Source organism: Nerophis ophidion, linkage group LG18 (assembly GCF_033978795.1).
Source record: "Nerophis ophidion isolate RoL-2023_Sa linkage group LG18, RoL_Noph_v1.0, whole genome shotgun sequence".
Lineage (NCBI taxonomy): Eukaryota > Metazoa > Chordata > Actinopteri > Syngnathiformes > Syngnathidae > Nerophis > Nerophis ophidion.
Genome location: NC_084628.1, coordinates 25,939,794 through 25,955,516, shown reverse-complemented (window position 1 = coordinate 25,955,516; position 15,723 = coordinate 25,939,794). Strand labels below are relative to the sequence as shown.

The window sequence follows — 15,723 nt, the reverse complement described above, 5'->3', positions numbered from 1 at the left end:
CAGTGTTTTTCATTTACTAAAATAGAAATAACAGGTGCTAAACAGTGTGTACAATCCATACTTGCCAACATACTTGCCAACCTTGAGACCTCTGATTTCGGGAGCTAGGGATAGGGGGTGTGGTCGGGTGGTTGGGATGCAGGTGTGGTTGGAGCGGGGGGCGTGGTTAAGAGGGGAGGAGTATAATTCACCAACTTGAGTATTTCATATATATATATATATATATATATATATATATATATATATATATATGTATGAAATACTTGACTTTCAGTGAATTCTAGCTATATATATTTTATTATATTTATAAATAAAATAAATAGTTTAATGTCCGACAGCACCTATCAAATACACAGTAATAAAAACATAGTTGTTCTACTAACTGTACTGTGCTTGCTGGTTACTAAAAAAAAAACAACACTTACCTTTCACTATTTGAGTAACCTTTGTTCTGCCAATTCCATACTGGCGAGCAATCTCCGAATCCGGGTACATATCCTTCAAAGATTTGTTGTAGACATCCGCAAATGAGAACGGGATGTTGCTTCCAGCTATCAGCATAGCCATCTTTGTCTTAACATAAGTTACAACATCGGGTCTCCATTTTGTGAGGTGGCCCATAATACTGGGTTGTGAACGATGCTGCGCTGCAGACACTTTGTGCTTCGCTGACCGTTCATGACTGAGTATATCCGTTTGGCCACCGTGTTTAATGGAGAAGTCTGTTCTACAAAATTTACAGGCAACATACCTCTTCCCCTTCGAACTCTCCTGGATAAACTGAAATTCTTGTGCTGGTCACAGCAAGCGTATTTCTTCATTTTGCTCGTCGACGGTGTAATATATTGGGTTGGAGTCAATAACCAGGCGACGTGATGAAGTTACGTCTCTTTACTGTGGGCTCCAGAACAGACTCCCTAATGCATGTTCCTTGACTGCACTTAAATGTAGAATATATGTAGAATAAATGTATATTATTTATATAGTATATATATATTATATATATTATATTATCTATTATTATCATTGTTTATTGCGCGCGAACTGTGGTGCTGAATTTCCCCCAGGGATAAATAAAGTACATTCTATTCTATTCTATGTACAGTAGATGGCAGTATTGTCCTGTTTAAGAGGGTCACAACATTGCTGAGTCAGGTCCGCATGGAGCTGGAGGGGGCGTGGCCTCCAGCTCCGCCTGAATTTCGGGAGATTTTCGGGAAAACATTTGTTTTCGGGAGAGGCGCTGAATTTCGTGAGTCTCCCGGAAAATCCGGGAGGGTTGGCAAGTATGCTTGTTGGCAAGTATGCTTGCCAACCTTCACTGACAAAAAGGGAGACAAAAACTGAATCACTTTTGTTAACCTTGGTACTTTTTGTTAATCTAGTTTAAATATGCCTTTGTCCCAACTTCACAACAAAGAAAAACCACATAGTTTATAATTAGATGGCGAGTGGAGGACACGTAGAGGTGCCGCTTGCACGTCTGCTTGTGTGACGGCACGAGATAATGCGGCCTTGTGTCTCGCTCGCTCGGCGCACAGCAAACAGGCCTGAGTGATGAGCGCCTCAATTGGCCCGTCGCCGTGGAAACGCATCCACAAAAGCATCCCAGCTATTCACAACGACTGTAGTTGGAGGGAGAACTAAAGAGTGTGGGGGGGGACAGATGCGAAAACTCGAATGTCAAATATCGCGGAGGTCCTCCATTGGGAATTCAGCCAAACACTTCTAAAGGGTACAGATGAGAATCATTTCCAATTGCCAATGAAGCAAAACTGTGAGCTACAGTCATTACACTATACCAGGTTAGCCTATTCTGTAGCTGACTGACGCATTTATTTTTACAAAAAAATCTAATGGTACATTAAATATACGTTTCTTATTGCAATCAAAAAAGAACGTCATGAAATAAGATGTTGAACATACTAGATAACTTGTCTTTTAGTAGTAAGTAAAAAAAACCTCTCCTAATTAGTCTGCTGACGTATGCAGTTACATATTGTATCACTTAGCATTCTTTTACTTTGTCAAACTTATGCAAGCATGCTTACGTTAGCCTGCTCATAGTTAGCCTGTGTCCAGTATCATGTTATATGACTCTGAGGTTTTCGGCTGTAAAATTGGCCCAAATAAAGTTAGCATGGTAATGTTAGCATGCAAGCATGTAAACGCTGGCAAAAAGTTAGCATGCTAATGTTTACATGCTAGCATGATAAAATTACCATGCTAACAGTCAGCATGTGTCAGGTACTAAGTTATGACTGAGACCTTGGCAAATTGGCAAAAAAAAATTTTGCGTGTTAATTTTAACACGCTAACTGGCTAACAGTCAGCATGTCTCAAGTACCAAGTTATAGGACTCTCTGACTTTTGTCTGCAAAACTGGCACAAAAAAAAGTTTTCGTGGTAAAACAGCCAGCATGTGTCAAGGACAAAGCTTTATAATGCTTGAGACTTTCGGTTGCAAAATTGGCTTAAAAAAAAGTTAGTGAGGTAATGTTAACATGCTTACGCTATCATGCTGACAATCAGCATGTGTCAAGCACCAAGTTATATGACTGAGACTTTCGGTTGCAAAATTGGCTAAAATTGTTATCATGGCAAGGTTAGCATGTTAGCATGCTTACACTAACATGCCAACAGTCAGCATATGTCAAGTACCAGGTATTATGACAGACTTTCGGTTGCAAAATTGGCTAAAAAAGTTAGCATGTGATGTTGGCATGCTACCATGGGGCGGTATAGCTCGGTTGGTAGAGTGGCTGTGCCAGCAACTTGAGGGTTGCAGGTTCGATTCCCGCTTCCGCCATCCTAGTCACTGCCGTTGTGTCCTTGGGCAAGACACTTTTCCCACGGGCTCCCAGTGCCACCCACACTGGTTTAAATGTAACTTAGATATTGGGTTTCACTATGTAAAGCGCTTTGAGTCACTAGAGAAAAGCGCTATATAAATATAATTCACTTCACTTCACTTCACCATGCTACCATGTTAACTGTTAACGCTAGCATGCCAACATTCAGCATATGTCATGTACCAAGTTATATGACTGAGACTTTCGGCTGCAAGATTGGTAAAACAAAAGGCCAGCACGGTAATATTAGCATGCTAGTGTTAGCAGGCTAACAGTGTTATGCTAGTGTTAGCCAGAATGTGTCAAGTAACATGTTATCTCACACTGAGACTTCCGGCTGCAAAATTGACAAAAAAAAATCAGCAGGATAATGTTAGTAATACTCCCTGAAGCTGAGCCAATCAGTGGCCACGATACTGATTGTTTTGGTATTGTCCCTTGGCCAATACTAAGGTAGTATTTACGTTTTTAGTACATTTAGCATTTTTATGCTTGAAAATGGCTAATTTAGGGCAACAATGACACAGCTGTGTCACTTAGAACAGTGGTCCCCAAGATTTTTTTCCACCAGGGACCAGTTTAATGTATGCATTATTTTCAGGGACCCCCTTCCTACATGTGGAAGATAAAAAAAGCAACAAAAAAAAAAAATCAAGAAAATTTTGCCTTTGGCTACAATCTGGCACATTAATATTGGATATGTCCATTAATGTGCATTAATGTACTATAACAAATGAGTTGTATTATAAAGTTAAAGCACTATATAACCAATGCTTGTCACACAATTTATCCTCTGCATTTGACCCATCCCCTTGTTCACTCACTAGGAAGTGAGGGGAGCAGTGGGCAGCAGCGGTGCCACGCCCGCTAATAATTTTTGGTGATTTAGTCCCCAATTCCAACCCTTGATGCTGAGTGCCCAGCAGGGAGGGAACGTGTCCCATTTTTATAGTCTCGGGCATGACTCGGCCGGGCTTTGAACTCACAACCTACCGGTCTCAGGACGGACACTCTAAACACTAGGCCACTGAGTGGCATCTATTTACAAGCTTATTATGGGGACGACGTGGCGCGGTTGAGAGAGTGGCTATGCCAGCAAACTAAGGGTTCCTGGTTCGATCCCCACCTTCTACCAAACCTTGTCACGTCCGTTGTGTCCTTGAGCAAGACAATTCACCCTTGCTACTGATGGGTCGTGGTTAGGGCCTTGCAAAGCAGCTCCCGCCATCAGTGTGTGAATGTGTGTGTGAATGAGTGAATGTGGAAATAGTGTCAAAGCGCTTTGAGCATTTTTAAAGTAGAAAAGCGCTATACAAGTATAACCCGTTCATTGGCCAAAGTTAGTAGTTTATAAATTATTTAACATATTTTTCGGACTATAAGTCGCAGTTTTTTTTCATAGTTTGGCCGGGGATGCGACATTTACTCCGCAGCGACTTATGTGTGAAATTATTAACACAATACCGTAAAATATCAATCAATCAATCAATCAATGTTTATTTTTATAGCCCTAAATCACAAATGTCTCAAAGGACTGTACAAACCACTACGACTACGACATCCTCGGAAGAACCCACACAAGGGCAAGGAAAACTCACACCCAGTGACAATGATGATTATGAGAAACCTTGGAGAGGACCTCAAATGTGAGCATTACACTCTCCTCGCTCTTTCCTGTCTCCTCACAGACAAGCAGGCGCACATTCTTACATACGTCACTTACTGTCTCGTCATACGTCACATAAGTATTTGCCCTCGCCCAGCGGAGAGGTCGCGGCGTGGCTAACGTTAGCTGTGATGCTAGCGGGTTGTTGCGAGAGAAAGAAGCTGCGAATCTCGTAACAAATGAAGGAAGAATTCATTTCCATGAAAAACAGCACGGGGTCCATCGTCTGGTGGTGGTTCGGCTTCAAGCGGGAATATGTCAAATAGACAACTTTAATTTGTCGTGTTTGGGGCACAAGCGTTGCTACCAAGAGTAGCATTACTGCTAATATGTAGCATCATTTGAAAAGTCACCTGCTAATAACTTTAATAAATACAGTTTTGGTAAATTGACGTAGTTGTGATTTCCTTCTCTGCATGAAAGTTTAAAAGTAGCATATATTAGGGCAGTATGAACAAGAATGTCTTAATGTAGACACATGGAATCATCATACTGCTGTGATTATAAGCATCAAGTGTTCATTCAAGGCTAAGGCTACATACCGAGAAATATATCGTATATCGCGATATGGCCTAAAAATATCGCGGTATTAAAAAAATGCAATATCGCCCAGTCCTACTTTCAAATGTCTATTCTTGGTGTTGGATTTTATCAAATAAATTTCCCCCCAAAAATGCGACTCATACTCCAGTGCGACGTGTATATGTTTTTTTTCCTTCTTTATTATGTATTTTCGGCCAGTGCGACGTATACTCCGGAGCGACTTATAATCCGAAAAGTACGGTACTGTTTCTGTGCGGCCCGGTAGCAAATGTGTCACAGACCGGTACCTGTCCCCGACCCGGTGGCTGGGGACCACTGACTTAGAACACATAGCTAAAATGTGGATATTGTGTTTTGATAGACCTACATTTTAGTACTTTGTACCTACAAAGGTATCAGGCCCCCAGATGAGTAAGATGTGCAGCGAAGCCTGTTAGAACAAGGTGGGCATGACCATCTTTGTACGGAGATGCCATCACGTCCGTTAAAAAGGTGTTTCTGTTCGTTCATGACGTCACGGAAGACAGCAGTTTGAAAAAAAAACGAGCGTTTGAGCGCTTCTTCTGTCAAAAAAGATGGTCAGATTTGTGTTGCTGATTAACTTGATCAGGTGTCATGAAGGACTTCTTCACAGTGAAGGCTGCATGTGTTTTCCAGCACTTTCCTCCTCCGCTTGCGTGGATGTAATTATGGTGTTTATGACAGGATGCCACCGACAGCAAATTGCTTCGGTGTTTTCCGAGGCGAAGCACGCTGCCCTGGGAGGACTGTTAATTGGAGCAAAGCGCTCCCCTTCCACAGGAGAGAAAGAGAGAAGGTGCGTCTGAACTATTTATAGACGAGGGGGGCCCTGCGGGGTCTCGTCTTCCAGCCGACGGAGACTAAACACACACCAGGATTCATTCGAGCCCGACACCAAATATTAATCTTCTAGATTTCCTTTACGGCGTCTTCTTAAGAGCTCTTATGGGATTGCGGGGACAAGAAAAGTAGAAAAGTCCGGCGTGTTTAAGGAGGGCCGCTGCCAGGAGTTCCATTATAAGAAGCTGTTATGATCCTGCGGATTTTTGCACGAGACAAAGTGCTGAAATGTGAAACTTCTGCTTTCTCTCATGATGAGCTTTAACGAGGGATGCACAAGATTAATTGATTTATTTCTGCTTCTCAAGACCCATTACAATACCTTATCAGATATACAGTCGTGGTCAAAAGTTAACATACACTTGTAAATAAGTACTTTACAGTACTATCAATAAAGTACTATATATCTAAAGAACATAATGTCATGGCTTTCTTGAGTTTCCAATCATTTATACAATTCTTATTTTTTGTGATAGAGTGATGGGAGAACATACTTGTTGGTCACAAAAAACATTCATGAAGTTTGGTTCTTTTATGAATTCATTATGGGTCTACTGAAAATAAGACCAAATCTGCTGGGTCAAAAACATAAGTACAGCAACATTCATGATCAATTTTCAAATCAAAGTAGCTTCATGGCATGGCCTCTCAACTTCATGTGAGTGATTATGATTGACAACATCTGTTGACTTCTCTGAACGCATTTAAAAATAGGGCTCATCTGATGCAGTCATTAGACTCGGTTACAAACGCGACAATGAGAAAGTCAAAGGAACTCAGCACAGATCTGAAAAAAAACAAATCATTGACTTGAACAAGTCAGGAAAGTCACTTGGAAGCATTTCAAAGCAGCTTAAGGTCCCAAGAGCAACTGTGCAGAAAGTTGTTCGTAAGTATAAAGTGCATGGCACAGTTTTGTCACTGCCACGATCAGGATGAAAACACAAGCTATCACCTGCTGCTGAGAGAAAGTTGGTAAGCTATCACCTGCTGCTGAGAGAAAGTTGGTCAGGATGATCAAGAGTCAACCGAGAACCACAAAAAAGCAGGTCTGCAATTAATTGGAAGCTGCTGGAACACAGGTGTCAGTGTCCACTGTCAAGCGTGTTTTGTATCGCCATGGACTGAGAAGCTACAATGCAAGAAGTAAGTCCTTGCTCCAGAAGCGACACCTTAAGGCTCGTCTAGTTTGCTGCTGATCACATGGACAAAGATAAGACCTTCTGGAAGAAAGTTCTGTGGTCAGATGAAACCAAAATTGAGCTGTTTGGCCACAATACCCAGCAATATGTTTGGAGGTGAAAGGTAGGTGAATCCCAGGAACGCCATCCTACCGTCAATCGTGGTGGTGGTAGAATTATGCTCCGGGCTTGTTTTGCTAACAATGTAACTTAACTGGTGCTTTACAGAGAGTAAATGGAACAATGAAAATGGAGGATTACCTCCAAATTTATCCATACAACCTAAAATCATCAGCCCGGAGTTTGGGTCTTGGGGCGCAGTTGGGTGTTCCAACAGGACAATGACCCCAAAAACACGTCAAAAGTGGTAAAGGAATGGCTAAATCAGGCTACAATGAAGGTTTTATAATGACCTTCAAAAAGTCCTGACTTAAACATGTGGACAATGCTGGAGGAAACAAGGCCATGTCAGAAAACCAAGAAATTTAGCTGAACTGCACCAATTTTGTCAAGAGGAGTGGTCAAAAATTCAAGCAGAAGCTTGTCGGCAGCTTGTGGATGGCTACCAAAAGCGCCTTATTGCAGTGAAACTTGCCATGGGACATGTAACCAAATATTAACATTGCTGTACGTATACTTTTGCCCCAGCAGATTTGCTCACATTTTCAGTCGACCCAAAATAAATTCATAAAAGAACCAAACTTCATGAATGTTTTTTGTGACCAACAAGTATGTGCTCCAATCACTCTATCATTGGGCGGTTTAGCTCGGTTGGTAGAGCGGCCGTGCCAGCAACTTGAGGATTCCAGGTTCGATCCCTGCTTTCGCCATTTTAGTCACTGCCGTTGTGTCCTTGGGCAAGACACTTTACCCACCTGCTCCCAGTGCCACCCACACTGGTTTAAATGTAACTTAAATATTGGGTTTCACTATGTAAAGCATTTTGAGTCACTAGAGAAAAGCGCTATATAAATAAAATTCACTTCACGTCACAAAAAAATTGAAGTTGTAGAAATTTTTGGAAACCCATGACAGCCATGACATGTTCTTTACAAGTGTATGTAAACTATTGACCACGACTGTATATCGTTAGGATTTTATTGACACAGATACAAATATCGATATTCCTTATCAATACCAGTATTCACTGGCACCCTTCTCTGTAGTAATTATAATGGGTGTCAATGGTATTTTGATGACCATTTTATATTAGCACAAGAGGTTGTACACCACCAACATCATGTAACATCTCACAGCAGGAAAAACTTATCAACTCCTGCTTTTTAAGTCATAAACAAGTCAACTGTGTTTGCAGTGCACGTTGCAATGGAGTTATGTCATCAATCTAACCTTTTTTTTTGTCTTTAATCAGTTATTGGGTATATTTTTTTAATGTTATCGGATAAATCAGTGTGACGTTACAATTCCTCATGATGCATGATAATTATCTGTCCGATATCCATCATGCACTCCCACTGAACTCTGTAGAAAAATCTCTATATTACGTATGGCTTTGTAAATGTATTTTCCAAATGGCCCCGGCATTTTTTGATGTATTCTGTACAGTTTGGACACCCCTGACATGGAGTGTTTATGCCTGCTGAGTGAGGATTCCGTAAAAAGCTAATTCAATTCACAAGACGTTTAGTTGAGGTTTTTGCGGCGTGAAAACGCCGTTTGAGCCAGTCAAGCGAAAACCGAACAATGAGGGTGCGATGTGGAGATAAAGCCCTAATTAGAGGGAGGACGGTTGCTAGGATACGGAGAGTATGATGGCATAAATCAACCACAACAACAAGGCAGATAATGGCTTCTAAAGACTGCGTGACGATGATTGAGGTGGGCTTTCGTGCAGACTTCCAAAGACCACCCGCCCGCTACTCGCCCCGTGAGCCTCCTAACAGGGCTCACGGGGTCTGTGTGGTCCGCAGAGGATTACGTTCCTGACAACGCCGCCGCGCCAGATGTTCATGACAAAAATAGACTACCTTCACTGACTTCATTATCTTGAACGAGGCTGTGTTTATTTCATTGTCGACTTCCTTTACTTCAGCGGCCTCCAGCTTGTTTTTATTGAGGGCCACGTCGCAATTGTGGCTAATGTCAGAGGGAATGACGTGGCGGGCAACTTCGAATGATTTGGAAGAACGGATAGAACGACAAGGTGAAGCCAGAGGTGGGTAGAGTAGCCAGAAATTGTACTCAAGTAAGAGTACTGTTACTTTACAGATTCATTACTCAAGTAAAAGTAATGAGTAGTCAGCCAAATATTTACTTGAGTAAAAGTAAAAAGTATGTTGTGAAAATACTACTCAAGTACTGAGTAACTGATGAGTAACCTGTTCGATTAATGATGACGGCAACAAGTAATGCACAAAAACATAAAAATAGCAATGAACAAATTCAGAGCCAGGAATATCTCTTAAACAACTAAAACAATAATATAGATTAAATAATATATATTTGGTTTTACACTGTATTGAAAAAAAATCTGAAAATTAATTTTACCTTTGCAACCTCATTATATTATTGGCTAAGTTTTATATTCATAAATGTAAGTTTTCTCAATACCCGACCTGCCAACAACTTTAAATGACATTACATTAAATTATGTGGCAGACTACTTTGAATGACGGGACGGCCACTTTAAATGGTGTGGAAGACTACATTGAAAGACTTGGGCGACAATATTGAATGAAGTTGCAAGGAACTTTAAATGACATGATGGGCCACTTTAAATGATCTGGCAGACTACATTGAATGACGTGACAGGCCATTTAAATGATGTAGCAGACTCCATTGAATGACGTGACAGGCCACGTTAAATGATGTGGCGGACTACATTAAATGATGTGACGGGCCACTTTAAATGGTGTGGAAGACTACATTGCATGACTTGGTGGACAACATTGAATGAAGTTGCCAGCAACTTTAAATGAAGTGGTGGGCTACATTAAATGACGTGGCAAACTAAATTGAATGACATGACAGGCCAAATTAAATTATGTGGCAGACTACATTGAATGACCTGACGGGTCACTTTAAATGACGTGGAAGACTACATTGGATGACTTGGTGGACACCATTGAATGAAGTTGCAAGCAACTTTAAATGACGTGACGGGCCACTTCAAACAATGTGGAAGACTCCATTGAATGACATGAAGAGCCACTTAAATGATGTGTGGCAGACTACATTGAATGATGTGACAGGCCACTTTAAATGAAGTGAAAGACTACATTTATTGACTTGATGGACAGCATTGATCGAAGTTTAGCGAACTTTAAATTATGTTACAGGCAATTTTAAATGATGTGTTAGACTATATTGATGACATGAAGAGTCACATTAAATGAAGTTGCGAGCAACCTTAAATGACGTGATGGGCTACATTAAATGTTGTGGCAAACTATATTGAATGACGTGACGGGCCAAGTTAAATGATGTGGAAGATTACTTTGAATGACATGAAGGGCCACTTAAATGATGTGTGGCAGACTATATTGAATGATGTGACAGGCCACATAAATGATGTGGAAACATACATTGAATGATGTGACGGGCCACTTTAAATGACGTGGAAGACTACATTTATTGACTTGGGAGACAACATTGATCGAAGTTTAGCTAACTTTAAGTGACGTTACAGGCCATTTTAAATGATGTGGTAGACGACATTGAATGTCATGAAGAGCCAAACTAAATGTTGTGGAAGATTACATTGAATGACATGACGGGCCACCTTAAATGATGTAGAGGACTACATTGAATGACTTGGTGGACAATATTAAACGAAGTTGCAAGCAACCTTAAATGACGTGATGGGCTACATTAAATGTCGTGGCAAACTACATTGAATGACATGACGGGCCATTTTAAATGAAAGACTACATTTATTGACTTGGTGGACAACATTGATCAAAGTTTTAAATGACATTACAGGCCACTTTAAATGATGTGATGGACGACATTGAATGACATGAAGAGCCAAATTAAATGACGTGGCAGACTCCATTTACTGACGTGACGGGCCACTTTAAATGATGTAGAAGACTACATTGAATGACATGAAGAGCCACTTTAAATGACGTGGAAGACTACATTGAATGACATGAAAAGCCTGAATGACATTAAAGCCACCTTAAATGATGTGGAAGACTACATTGAATGACATGAAGGGCCACATAAATGATGTGAAAGACTACATTGAATGACCACAAAAATTAAGGTGGCGGACCAGACCTGTGCCCGGGCCTTGAGTTTGACACCATGTTTTACTAGGAGGCCAAATGGACGGGCTTTAACTGGCTTCCTTTGCCGTCCCTGCAGTGAGGCCGCCGTGGGATGTGACGACCGATAAAGGCCTACTGAAATGAGATTTTCTTATTTAAACGGGGATAGCAGGTCCATTCTATGTGTCATACTTGATCATTTCACGATATTGCCATATTTTTGCTAAAAGGATTTAGTAGAGAACATCCACGATAAAGTTTGCAAATTTTGGTCGCTAATAAAAAATCCCTGCCTTTACCGGAAGTAGCAGACGATGATGACGTCACCGGTGTGAGGGCTCCTCACATCCTCACATTGATTATAATGTGAGCGTCCAGTATCAAGAGCCATTCGGACCGAGAAAGCGACAATTTCCCCATTAATTTGAGCGAGGATGAAAGATTCGTGGATGAAGACATTGATAGTGAAGGACTCGAAAAAAATAAATAAATAAATAAATAAATAAAGTAAAAAATAAAAAAAAAGGCGATTGCATTGGGAGCGATTCAGATGTTTTTAAACACATTTACTAGGACAATTCTGGGAAATCCCTTATCTTTCTATTGTGTTGCTAGTGTTTTAGTGAGTTAAATAGTACCTGATAGTCGGAGGAGTGTATCCACGGGTGTGTAGACGACAGTGTCTCAGGGAAGTCACGGCAGCTGCATGGACGACGCAAGCTCTGCTGATCTCCGGTAAGAGGCGACTTTTTACTACAATTTTCTCACCGAAACCTGCCGGTTGACAAGTGGTCGGGAACCGTGTTCGCTTGACCGCTCTGATCCATAGTAAAGCTTCACCTCCGGGAATTTTAAACAAGGTTTGTGTTTGTGAGGCTAAAGGCAAAAGCTTCACGCCTCCGTGTTTCTACTTTGACTTCTCTATTATTAATTTAACACATTGCAAAATATTCAGCAACATGGATGTCCAAAATACTGTGTAATTGCGCGATGAAAAGAGACGAATTTTAGCTGCAAGTGGTGCTGCGCTAATATGTCCCCTCCAACCAATAACGTCACAAACAGGCGTCATCATTCCGCGACGTTTTCAACAGGAAACTCCGCATGAATTTAAAATTGTAATTTAGTCAACTAAACCGGCCGTATTGGCATGTGTTGCAATGTCAATATTTCATCATTGATATCTAAACTATCAGACTATGTGGACGGTAGTAGTGGGTTTCAGTACTGAAATGAGATTTTCTTATTTAAACGGGGAAGGCAGGTCCATTCTATGTGTCATACTTGATCATTTTGCGATATTGCCATATTTTTGCTGAAAGGATATAGTAGAGAACATCCACGATAAAGTTCGCAACTGGACAAAAGCCCTGCCTCTACCGGAAGTCAAACACGATGACGTCACAAGTGTGGGGGCTCCTCACATATTCACATTGTTTTTAATGGGAGCCTCCAAGAAAAAGTGCTATTCGGACCGAGAAAACGACAATTTCCCCATTAATTTGAGCGAGGATGAAAGATTCGTGTTTGAGGATATTGATAGCGACGGACTAGGGAAAAAAAAAAAAAAAAACTTCAGTAAAAAAACAAAAACGCGATTGCATTGAGACGGATTCATATGTTTTTAGAGACATTTACTAGGATAATTCTGGGAAATCCCTTATCTTTCTGTTGTGTTGCTAGTGTTTTAGTAAGTTTAATAGTACCTGATATTCGGAAGTGTACGTCCACGGCCGGGTGTTGACGCCAGTGTCTCAGGGGAGTCGACGGCAGTTGTATGGGCGGCACAAGCTCAGCTGATATCCGTTAAGAAGCGACTTTTTAACCACAATTTTCTCACCGAAACCTGCTGGTTGACATTAAGTCGGGAACCATGTTCGCTTGACCGCGGTCTGATCCATAGTAAAGTTTTAGCTCCGGGAATTTTAAACAAGGAATCACCGTGTGTTTGTGTGGCTAAAGGCTAAAGCTTCCCAACTCCATCTTTCTACTGTGACTTCTCCAATATTAATTGAACAAATTGCAAAAGATTCAGCAACACAGATGTCCAAAATACTGTGTAATTGCGCGATGAAAAGAGACGACTTTTAGCCGCAAGTGGTGCTGCGCTAATATGTCCCCTCCAACCAATAATGTCACAAACACGCGTCATCATTCCGTGACGTTTTCAACAGGAAACTCCGCGGGAAATTTAAAATTGCAATTTAGTAAACTAAAAAGGCCGTATTGGCATGTGTTGCAATGTTCATATTTCATCATTGATATATAAACTATCAGACTGCGTGGTCAGTAGTAGTGGGTTTCAGTAGGCCTTTAAGGCTCCGGCTGAAGCGCACGCATTAGGCTGATTAAATTAGTCGTGGCCTTGCCGTGCAAGGTGAAAGTTCTATTAAGTGTGTGTGTGTGTGTGTGTGTGTGTGTGTGTGTGTGTGTGTGTGTGTGTGTGTGTGTGTGTGTGTGTGTGTGTGTGTGTGCGCACACGCGTGTGTGAGTCAATGAAGGATGCACTGATGCGCATGATGATTAGATGAGGTGATAGCAAGTTCTCGATGCGGGGGAAAGGATGCGGCTTTAAGGCTTAGTTGACTTTGTGAAGAGGCTCAGTTTGTTTTGAGCGGCCATGTTTTGTTTCCTGTGGATCCTCCCCCACCCCTCCCACCCTCCCAGCGTCGTCCTGCGCCCTCAGCAGTTTACCAGGAGCAGGATAAGCCGCAGGGGTGGTCCTCGCCGCTCTCCTCGGCGCGGGAAGCACAGCCGGCTAATCTGCGGCGCTCGGAAGGAGGGATTTAGTAGCCATGACCTGCGCTCGCTTCACTTTCTTCTCCACGCAGGAGGGGAGTGCATCCTCCCTTCCTTCCTTCCTCCCTACTGCCCCCACTGCAGCGTGAGGACGCCATATAATGAGGCGGCCAGCGCAGACGTCTCCCCTGCACGGCCCCTTTGCTAATGAGCGCGTAATTGCTGAGTAAGCAAAAGTGCGGCGATGACAAAAGATGGCGAGGGCCCGGAAGGTCCTCCTCCACAAAGAAAAAAACAAAAAGGTAGAAGAGTGGGCATATTTAACTTCACAAAAGATTATTGATGCGCTCTCTTTCTCTCTTTTTGTAAACTATTACTCAAATACACATCCCAACATGGATGGCTGTTGACCAAGTATGCTTGATTTCACTTGTGTGTGATAAAAGCCGTAGATACTGTATGTGATTGGTGCTCTGTACTTCTCCCTACATCTGTGTAGCAATTCGTTTTAAAAAGTCATACATTTTACTTTTTGAAACAGATACCGATAATTTCCGATATTACATTTTAAAGCATTCATCTAGCACAGGGGTCGGCAACCTGCGGCTCTTTGGTCACTCTGATGTGGCTCAGCTGCATAATCAACCTAAATAAACCTCTTCAACATAAGTGTAATGCTGTCAAACTCGCGGGCCGCACTAACATAACATTTTCTCATTAGGTATGGGCCGTGTGTCTGGGAGCCCTGGTATATACATAGCACAAAGCAAAAAAAACAAACTCTGTATGCAGTGTTATTTCACTTTAAATTTCAAAAGAGTTTTGGGGCTCCCATTGTTTTCTTTATTTTGTGAAACGGGTCAAAATGGCTCTTTGAGTGGTAAAGGTTGCCGACCCCTGATCTAGCATCTGTAATTTTGCGCCCTATAGTCGTCTTTTGTATGAAAATAAACCTGAATAGACCCTCTCATCGGCGAGTACATTTGTCACTTGTAAGTGTTTTGCATCATGAGCCGTAATTCTCGTAAAATCTCCTCCTCCTGCGAGACTCCACGTTGGGAGGATATTGCAGCCACAGCTATTGCGGGAAAAAAAACCCGTGAGACGGCCCGGTGCCGCCTCACTCGACCCCGGCAGCGTGCATTTTTAAGTAAGACCAACACTTTCAGAAAACAATAAGTGTCTTAATTTTCCTTAATAACATTGTTATTCTGAAGCTAACCATCCATCCATCCACTTTTCGGGGATCTGGGGGTTGCTAGAACCTATAATTAAAGTACTTCTTACCATTAATGCGACTTCTTGAACAGGTGCGGTAGAAAACGGATTGGGTGGAATAAAATGCATGAGAATGTTTTATATTTTGAATGTTATTTTTAACACTGACTACCTGTGGAATTATTAATTACTTATTGTGTTCAGCAATGTCAGCTAAGATTTATCTGAGAGCCAGATGCAGTCATCAAAAGAGCCACAGGTTCCTACCCCTGCCCTAACCCCTAATTAAGGTAAGTAAATAAACATTTACACAATATTTCTGTTTAAATAACTTATTTCACAACGTATTTATCTGCGTCTTATAGTCGGTGCGGCTTATATACCGGTGTGCTCTAGAGTCTGGAAAATACGGTAAATTTTAGGGACAATTA

At 41.6% G+C, this 15,723-nt stretch overlaps 1 protein-coding gene across 1 annotated transcript in view; it reads right to left on the bottom strand.

Annotated features, from left to right (window-relative positions):
• The window catches only part of aplp2 (amyloid beta (A4) precursor-like protein 2), a 181,264-nt gene that overhangs the window by 130,649 nt on the left and 34,892 nt on the right, over window positions 1-15,723 (bottom strand). The window lies entirely within an intron of this gene.